Below are 10998 nucleotides of genomic sequence, written 5' to 3' on the forward strand. Positions count from 1 at the left end.
AACAACAACAACAATCTCCTACCAAGGCACTACCATGCCATGGTTGAGGGGTTTGTGTGCTCTAAGGAAGAGAGCTATGCCAGAGGTTCAACCATACTGGACAGGTCTCATCAGAGGAGCCAGACGAAGAGTGTCTCTCCCAAAAACAATATGGTGAGAGGTAACTTAAAGAAACTTATACCAGATTGGTTGTCACCCAGGTCCACAAGGGCCACGCTAGGTGTTGGAGTTTCTGGACATCTGGTGACATGTGGGCTACAGGACCCAGAATTGTTGGCTGAGCAACCAGGGCCAGCAGCTGTAGGATTACTGGAAGAAAAGTTGCTTACTTGTTGAAAATACACAAAGACTGAAAAAAGAAATAAAGATTTGCTATTACAAATCAAGTCCAATGAGAAGAACATATCTTAAAAGAATGCATCAGTTCTGGAAAGAACAACATCCAGAATTGGAAACAACAGAACAGAGGCTAGCAGTTCAGCATCAATTTATAATACAAAATGAAGTATTCACAGAAATAGAATTGGAAGAACTGCAAAGGTCTACCCAGGGCAAAGAAATTGAAGCCTTGCCAGAAGGTCTACCCAGGGCAAAGAAATTGAAGCCTTGCCAGAAGTAGCTCAGATAGTAGAGACGAACTAGGGGCGGTCAGTAGTAGAGGAAGCCAGCGTTGCTATTGAACCATTTTTATTCCCAAACCAGGCACCCTTTCCTCTACCTTCTCCTCAGAAAGAACAAAGTCCACTAACTGAAAAACAAGAGGAACTGAAACAAAGAATAACTGAGCATCTAGAACAGCACAAAAACAACAGAATAAGGTTGCCTGCATTGAAGCTGGTTACAAAAAAACAGCTAGCACAAGTATTAAAAGATGCCAATACTGTAATATCAAATATAAGCACCAGCTCACTGCAAGAAACAAACCAACTGATGTCCAGCCCAGTTGCAGTTATAACAGAAGATCTTAGATGCAAAATCAACAAACAAGAAAAAAAGCCAAATGATGCATCACCAAAATGGAAGCTCAGGTTGGAAAATAAGATCAGCATGCTAAGATCAGATGAAAACAAGCTAGAACAGATGAAAGAAAAGAAGCTGGAGAACAAGAAGACAAAAGAATACCTGATCAAGAAATATTGCCTAGAGACAAGGAAGATCAAGGAAGCACCGGAAATAATAAAGCAGCAAATAACAGCCATAGCCAAGAAAATCAGCAGATAAGAAGCTTGAAGCTTGAATTGCACACTAAAGGCAGAATCTCCAATTTCAGTCGAATCAGAAACATTTCTACCAATCCGTCAATGGAGAGGCTGCAATAAACCAGCCAACACATGACAAAGAAGAAGCAGTGTAGTTCTGGGCACAGCTAACCCCCCCCCCCCCAATACAACAAGAATACAGCTTGGATAAAGGAGGTAGAAAAGGAAAAAAAAAAGCTGAAATGAAAGAACTTGTAATAACAGCAGAAATAGTGGAGAAAAGGACAAGGAAGATCAAGAATTGGTCAGCACCAGATAAATAGCATGGTTTTTGGTTGAAACATTTGACTGGTCTGCACTCACTCATCGCAAAGCAGTTTAACAACCTACTGCAAGGAGGTGAATTTGAAGATTGGTTAACATCTGGCAAAACCTACCTGATAATGAAAGATCCAACAAAAGGGGCAGCACCAGGCAGCTACAGGCCAATTACCTGCTTACCAACAACTTTCAAATTGCTGACTGGTGTTGTAGCTAATGCAGCCTACAAGCATCTAGTTGAAAACAAGCTCTTTCCCTCTGAGCAGAAAGGAAACCGCCCAAACAGCAGAGGGACAAAAGATCAGCTCCCAACTGACGACGATTTTAGAAAACTGCAAGAGAAGGAAGACCAACTTGAATGTAGCTTGGATTAATTACAAGAAGGCATTTGACTCCCTGCCACATGACTGGATAATCAAATGCCTAGAAATAACAGAAGTCAATAGAAACATCAGAAACTTTGTGCAAAGATCAATAGCACAGTGGAAGACACAGTTGCTGGTCAATGGTGATAGACTGGGAGAGGTTAATATCAAGAGAGGAATCTTTCAAGGAGATTCACTATCACCACTACAGTTTGTCATTGCATTGATTCCTTTGTCAACAATATTGAACAAGTCAGGCTATGGCTATCAAACATCAAAAACATCTGCCAGCCTATCCCACCTCCTTTACATGGGCGAACTGAAGCTGTATGGAAAAATACTATCTGAAATGGAATCGCTGCTCAGCACTGCTGGAATATATAGCCAAGATATTGCAGTGGAGTTCAGACTACACAAATGTGCCACCCTTACCACCGACAGGGGAAAAATAGTGCAAACTGAAGGAATCAAGATGCCCAATGGAAATAACATCAAGAGTCTGGATGAAGAAGATCACTACAAATACCTGGGCATCCTTCAGGCTGACAACATCAAGCACACTGATGTCAAGAAGAAGGTTAGTAGTGAATATATCAGAAGAGTGAAGAAGATCTTAAAGTCCAAACTCACTGGTGGAAAGACTATCAAGGCAATTAATACCTGGGCAATACACCTGGAATAGTGGACTGGACTCAAGCTGGACTAGAAGCTCTGGATAGGAAGACCAGAAAAATAATGACAATGAATCATGCCCTTCATCCATACAGTGATGTTGACAGACTCTATTTACCAAGGAGCATAGGTGGGCGTGGAATGTTGCAAGTACACCAGTCTGTTGAAGAAGGAAAAAGGATATCTGAAGGACAATGAAGAAGATGCACTGAAGCTGGTACACCATGAAGGCTTACTGAATACCAAAGAAACCAGATAGCCTATAAGGAAGACTAAATAAAGAACAGAAAAGAGACATGGCAAGGCAAAGTATTACATGGCCAGTACATAAAAAAACTAGCAGGCACAGCAGATATAAGACTTGGCAATGACTAAGAGCAGGAAAGTTGAAGAAAAGGACAGAGTGGCTAAATCTGGCTGCACAAGACCAAGCCTTAAGAACAAATGCATATAAAGCCAGAATTGAGAAGACAGGAACAGACAGCAAATGCCATCTCTGCAAAGAAGCTGAAGAAATAGTGGACCACCTAGTTAGCTGCTGCAAGAAGACTGCATAGACTGGTTACAAACAAGGGCATGACAAAGTAGCAACAATGGTACACTGGAATATCTGCAAGAAATACCACTTGCCTGCAAGCAAGAACTGATGGGACCAAAATAGACAAAGTAATTAGAAATGAGGAACTAAAGTGCTCTGGGACTTTAGAATTCAAACAGACAAGCATCTGCCACACAACATCCCAGACTTAACAATTGTTGATAAGACAAAAAGGTCTGGATAGTGGACATTGCAATACCTGGAGACAGCAGAATAGAAGAGAAAGAACTGGAGAAAATCACAAAATATAAAGACCTGCAAAATAGAAGTAGAACGACTGTGACAAAAGAAAGCAAAGATAGTACCAATAGTAATAGGTGCCTTGGGTGCAACTCCAAAACATCTGGAGCACCATTTGAACTCCATCAGCATTGACAAAATCACCAACAGTCAATTGCAAAAGGCAGCTTTACTTGAAACAGCTTACATCCTGTGACAATACCTTTAATATTATTAAACAACAACATCTACCTATCCCAGGTCCTTGGGAAGGACTTGATAGGTGGACAAAAATGCCAAATCCAGCCTAAACATCTGGCTGAGCGTGCAACCAACCATAATCATAATAATATACTTTAATCAGGATAATATAGTCATTATCCTTGGAGTGAACCTCTAACTAGAAGGCTGTTTTATGGTGTATAAAGTTAATTGTTGAGAAGCAGTGAGAAGCTCTGCTTAACGGTACCATATTAGATTTGCTGACTAGCATTCCAGCCAAACCCATTATGCTGATTTTGCCAGCTTGGTGGCCTTCAGATATGTTGATCAATGAGAGCTGAACCCCAAATATTTGGAAATATCAGTTTGGGGAAGGCTGCATTCCATGGAAATAAGTTTAGAGAAAACCAAAACTTACATAATTGATAGATGTCATTCATTACACATGCCTTTTTAAAACTATATATGGGTTCTTCATTACAAAATTTAAACATGCACAGTTTAAAGAGAAGTTCTTGTGACAAAATGCTCCACTAAGCAATGAAGAAAGAAATGTGACGTCTTCAGTAAGATACTTCTTCCAAGATTTCCTTTGTTTCTGTCAGTACCATTTTCACACTTTCATCCTATTGCCCACTTTCTTAGGACTACATACTGTAAAGATGCCACCACTCTCCAAGTAATTTCCAGAATCTTCCCTCATTGTGTAAACACTTTTTAACTGCAGGGGTTAAGCTGTACGTGCATATGTGTGCATGTACAAAAACAAAGATCAGCAATTCTACAGTAAGTGTCCGCATGTGTATGGAAGTTAGATGAAACAAGAAATTAGTATTTCATCATATTTCATTCTTCCACCATCAGTCCTAGCACCATAATAAAACTGCAGTTATTACTTCTTAATTTAGGTTTATCAAGGCAAAATCTTATTTTACTAGTAGCTTTGGTTTCTAGAATTGTATGTGTGTAGAAGAGCTACCTCCTTCCTTACATCTACAATGTATTCAATCTATACTTGTATTTAAACAGAAATGGCAATATTTAAATATGGTTTTGGAAAGCAAGAAAAATAATTAGTTGCTTCCTTCATCTGACACTCCACTAGGGAACCCTTTCAACATCATAATTGATTTAATTTTAACAAGGCTGCATCAGTTCCCATGGCAACATATTTACTTCTGCTTTTCCAATTGACAGTGGTCTAACTGGCATAGTGAACATTGAAAATATAAGCAGGGAGTTTATACTCTGAAAATGTAAGCACAGTGTTTATTCTCTTTCCCTCCTATCCAGTGTAAGTAGAACTTATAAGATTAAGTATGCATATAAGCAATTTAATATCATACCACTATATTAATTCAGACAGATTAATTTTTAGAAGGTAAATAAGAAAAACATGATGACGACGATTGTTGCATGGGGGAGGAACAGCTAGAACCCTGAGGTATTGTGAAATATAACTTCCATAGGGCAGAGCAGAATCTCTCAGTTCAACCTTATACTGTAAAAATGGCTACTCAAGCTGGAATAAATTTGTTATGAAATAGTGTTCCTAATAACCCCTTCTGCCAGCTTCTTTACAAGGATACTGTGATCAGTTGTCAACACCTGGCAGGAGGACAGGTAAATTAAATGGCTACACTTCCACATATTTTCTTCTGTCAAAACCAGAATGGAAAACAGTTTGAAATGGATCTAAACTCCAAATGATTGGAACTGCACTGGCATTGTTTGTTCAAAACCTTGGGCCAAAAGGTCAAACCAACTGATAATAGAAAACATCAGCAGAATAGATTAAGGTCTTTTTTCAACATTTAATAACATTTAACAAACTAATACTAAGGATTCATTCATTTATAACTACCTGCATTCAACAAACCAGTTTTGTTCTTATCAAAAGAAAACTGGCGGGTAGCACTTTTAAGCAGTTTGTTAACACCCACAGGTCTCCACAACTGATCTTTTTTCTAAATCTGGTTCAAGTGTGTTCTTAATCCAGTCCCTGTGGCGGTATCTAAATTGACATCAGAAGTTCTGCAGATCTATAAATTTATTCTCAAAAAGCTTAGCAAATAGCCTTTAAGAGTTCTTTGCTATCTACTTTTGCTATTTGATTTCTGATGGAGAAGGCCATGTACTATCTGGAGAAGCCGGGCTTTAAACAGTTTCCAGTATTAAAATAACAACTGTTGATTTGCAGATGAAAAGCAAGAATTTGGGAGAGGACATCAAGTATGGTAGATATAAGCATACAACTAATCAAACAAACAAACAAACAAGCAAAAAAATCAAAACAAAATTAACAATCCTAAATTATTGGGGTTTAGTGGGTTTTCTATTTGGGGTTTTATTTCTGTAAGCCACCCAGAGTCGTCATGAGTTGGGCGGCCATATAAATTTCTTCAATCAATCAATCAATCAGTCAAGTTCATCTATACCTTTTATTACCAATGCTATATGAACCAGGCATTATCAGTTTGCAAATCATACTTCCCTGTTTCATTACACTATTTATATATTTGATAGCCATATTAAAAGCTATTTTATTTTGGCTGTAGTATACTATTGTCTAGCCTCAGTAGCTACATAAAAATTCAAGCTAAAACTTTCGCTGTATAACAATGTGTACTTTTAATTTGGTGATTTATTGTTTTTGTTAGAGGAATATTATCCAAAAAGTAAGGGTTGTATACAGCTACCAAAGTCTCTTTTTCAGTTGATTTGTAAGCTGAAGTATTGCTGCCATCTGCTGGATAAAGAAATAAAAATTATATATATGATCCCCTAATTCCATTAGGTGTTGATGACCGGCAGGAAGCTCTGGCGTGGGCTGGTCCCTGAAGTCACGAAGAGTCGGAAGCGACTAAATGAATAAACAACAACAAAAAATTCCATTAGGACTCTGAAAAAAAGACTTCAGCATTCAGTAAAAAGCAACTAAGTGTATATTCCTTTATATACTTAACTGCTTGCAGAATGTTATTCTTATTATAATAATATTTTGCTCTTTACACACATCATCTGAAGGAAGTCCATATGCTCATGAGAAAAACAGAAGTGGTAGATGTAGAGGTGGGTGGATGTGGCGGGGAGTGTTACTGATTGAGTCAATATTCAAAGGTCTCCTTGGATAGTTTAAAATGCAGCTGCCCATAGACGAATTCCTCGTGTAAATAAATCCCCATGGGTGTGCTCTTGATGAAGAAAAAGCTGTTTATTCTCTGCAGACTTTGGAAATGACATCAGGTAGTGTAGTGCAAAAAGAGAGACAGCAACAATATCGGGCTATAAAAAGAAGTGGTACTGGCCCTAATTCAAATGTTTAGACTTATTTTATTCTTTAAAATCTTATACAGATTCCATATGTTATGATATATGGAATCTGTATAAGATTTTAAAGAATAAAAATGCAATTTCATCAGAATAAAATAAAAAACCAATTACATGCAAAAATTTTAATAAGATCTAAAGCAGGGGTTGGCAACTTCCAGCTCCTAGCTCATTGCATGTCCCAAAAATTTAGTGGCAACTCCATGGATTTTCTGTGACACCTTTTTCCCATTTCTTGAACCAAATTAAGGGAAGCTTAAGGACTTAAGACATTCATTTTACTGTTTAAAAAGTGCTTCCAAATTCCAGTCGGCTAAAAAGAACCAATAACTCTGATGACATCATCACATCAATGGCCATGTCCTCTGCAGCTCTCAGAAGCCAAACTTTTCCAGCACAAAAATGCTGCATATACCAAAGCCTCCTCATAAAAACTAAAACTAACCAATTATAATCAACACAGAGTTAGATGCCATCAAGTCAGGTCTGACTTCTGGTGACAGCATGAACTATAGTTTGCTTTGCTTTCTCAACCTGCCTCAAAAAATAAACTTTAGCTCTTCTGAGGATATACAGTAGCTCCCCCTCCTCCTCCTCCTCCTCTTCATTCCATCTTGCCAAAGATGGTTGTGTTCTGTAGTCCATCATCTGCTTACACTAGTGCCAAAATATGTGAGTTTTTGCTTGCTAATCATCACCACAAGGAAGCAGTCAGTCTTTACTTGATCAGGACTGATTAATTCATCTTTCCTCATGATATAACTAATCTTAAATAGATGGGATAATACTTAAACTATGAAGATTCTTTACAAATGTGTTTGGAAAATATGGGGAGAACTTCCCTGTAAAGATTTCTTCACCCCATCTCACATCACTTTCTTTTGCATTGAGCAGACACATATTCTTATTGGGCCACAATCTTTCAAGATGCCTGAGTGACAAGTTGTGGACAAGGAAGTTCTTTGCACCAGTGACCTGTTACACAGGCTATTTCTGGACATACCAGAAATGCCTTCTACCAAGGCGCTTCTGTATTGAAAGGATTTGCTGGTGATGTCACCGTTCCCTGAGGATGCCCGAGGGGGCTCCTTTCATGTCCCTGTTATTTTCCCAAGTGGTACCTATTCATCTATTTGCATGCTTTCGAACCGCTAGGTTAGCAGGAGCTGGGACAAGTTGATGGGAGCTCACTCCATCATGTGGCTCGTGCTCTCGGGTTTCGAACAGCCAAGCTGGTGACCTTAATGGTCCTCTGACTCAGCGTCTTAACCACTGAGCCACCACGGCCCCCTAACGTTCCCTTGGAAGACTGCTAAACCTGTGTCTAAAAATAGTCCAATTGACAGGTCATTGCATCCCATGGCTCTCCTCTACTCTACCAACATGTCAGCTGGGCTATTTTGGACACAGATTTAGCAGGCTTCCTGAAGAGAGTTCGACCTATGTCCAGAAATGGCTTTAATGACAGGTCACTGGTGTGATAGAGTTCTCCCCCATTTCACCTTGCACCCCTCTATTGTATATGTGACCCATCTCTTGGGCTAAAAGGGGAAGCAGAATTTTCATTAATGACACCCCAGCTTTTATATATTTCAGGTTGATATATGACAGCCTGAGGGTTGCAAGGAGCATTGTGGGCACTCTCCTTCCCACCTCATTCCATAACCCTCTTCTTCTTCACCAACCTGTCAGCCAGACTACCTGTGGTTATGGGTCCCAAGGAAATGCTAGACCCACGTTCAGAAATAGTCTGAATAACAGTTCACAGACACAGTGGAGGGATTGTAAGATGCATCATGCTCCCTCTCAACTTCACTGCACACCTAGTACCTTGACTTGTCCCTTGGTCAAAAGGGGGCAACTCTTGCAAAGAACTCTTGTTAGCTCTCATATATCCCAAATTGATGGGTGCTGCAGGGGAATGGCAGTGTTGGCAGTGAAGAGCCATGACCGGTAGCACTCAGATGTAGCTCATGTAGTACACAACCTGGTGTCACTGCTCCCCACAAAAGTAATGAAAATGCTCCTTGTCCACTGAAGTGGCATAAAACCTATAACTTGGGACAGAATTAACAGCATCCAGCTAGCAGAACTCAGGTCTTTTTCCTAGTTTAAATTGACTCCCTGTGCCTTCTGACCTTCAAAAGACAGATCTAGCACTCTTTCGAACGACTTCTAAACACATATTTTTAAAAAGTGGTCTAGTGCTCTACCAGAGGAATGCTATGCCTATGTACATAAGGAGCATGTAATTCCTGAACAACACTTTGCAAAGTGCACTTTGCTGGTCAGGGATTATTTAGGCTAAAGCTTTTGTAGACACCAGATGTCCAGTCTCCCCAATAAAAGGTAAAGGTAAAGGTTTCCCTTGACGTAAAGTCCAGTCGTGTCCGACTCTAGGGGGCGGTGCTCATCTCCGTTTCTAAGCCTTGGAGCCGGCGTTGTCATAGACACTTCCGGGTCATGTGGCCAGCATGACGACTCGAAACGCCGTTACCTTCCCGCCAAAGCGGTACCTATTGATCTACTCACATTTGCATGTTTTCGAACTGCTAGGTAAGCAGGAGCTGGGATTAACAACGGGAGCTCACCCCGCCGCGCGGTTTCGAACCGCCGACCTTCCGATCGACAGCTCAGCGGTTTAACCCGCAGCGCCACCGCGTCCCTGTCTCCCCAATAGCCCAAGCCAAAATAGCCATGGAGGGCCTTGCCAGAGACTGGAGGGGAGGAGCCTCAAGTGCCAATAGGACCTGGGCAGATCCCATCCCTGACCTTGTCATCACCCACATTGTCAATGAGATGTCATAGATCGTTTGCGTGGCAAGGCTTGTACTGTATCAGAAGGAAAACACTATTATCATGGTTCCTGCTCCAATGTTCCTGAAACATCGCAACGAGTTCTCATGCCATGCTGGTGCTGACACGGGTTGTTGTACAGGAAGGGGCTGCTACTGTTCCTTTGTGCCAGGCAGTGAGCTGGATGATGCGAGTATGAAGGAATGCATGTTTGGGCTAACTTGACTGGTCAAGGACATTACCCGAAGACTGCCAGCAACCGTTAGGAACACCTGCAAAGGGGATGGAATTATACTGACTCTGGGGGGAGGGGTTTGAGATTGCTTGGGAATTAATTGGGAGAAATCCCGTGCTTTTGGTATTCTCAGCTTTGCCTGTGTTTCTGCATACTATTCATTATTAAATTAGATATCCATAGAATACCTGAGTCTGATTGCTATTTGGAATAGGCAGTCATTACAGCTATTTTAACACTGGAACAACTAGAGGCACATTTAGGCTGCCTCTGTGGTGGGCTGGTTATAAATGAAAGTGATACCATGAGGATATTTCCTTTAAAATGGTAAGCAGGGCATCTTCACACATGATTGCTGGGACATGAGAACAAATTGTACATTTGTACAAATTGTACATTTCTTCAAAAATGACAGTTTCCCTTATGGAAACTACCTTTACAAACTTCAGATCTTCCAGAGGATTTTGCATTCCCATTCAATCCTACCTTGCTTACCAAGGTGCCGGCGCTCCATGCGGGGGCTACTCATTCGCAAAATTTTGTTTTAAAAAGATTTGCTCCACACATTCCAACAATTGAAATGGTGGGGGGGGGGCTCAAAATGGAAAGGCTCTGAAGAAAACATCATCAGATGTCTTAATAAAGGCGGGATAAAAATTAAATAAATAAAAATTTTCCTATTCAGTGCCTATTTTTACCTTCACGTCGAGGGACTCTCATTTTCTTTTTTTAAGGAAAAAAGCCACAAAAACAATAAGCGGCGCGGCCCTTTTCCTACCTCCTCTTTCTTTCTTCCCTCTTTTCCACGGAGCTACCAGGAGTTGATTTCGCCTCGAAGCGGGCTTTACTTTCCTCTCCTCCAGCCTCCGCTTCTTCCGACGTGGCGGGGAGGCATCCTCGGGAGAGGCGCTGTCGGCTCGCAGCAAGGTCAAGCCGCTTCCTCTCCGCGGTGAGGCATTGTGGGGATTGTAGTGCAGAGGCCCGGCTCTGCGCACACGCTTTCCTGGTCCGGGGCGGGACTCTGGCTTTGGGCCGGCGGCA

Source organism: Candoia aspera, chromosome 1, assembly GCF_035149785.1.
Source record: "Candoia aspera isolate rCanAsp1 chromosome 1, rCanAsp1.hap2, whole genome shotgun sequence".
NCBI lineage: Eukaryota > Metazoa > Chordata > Lepidosauria > Squamata > Boidae > Candoia > Candoia aspera.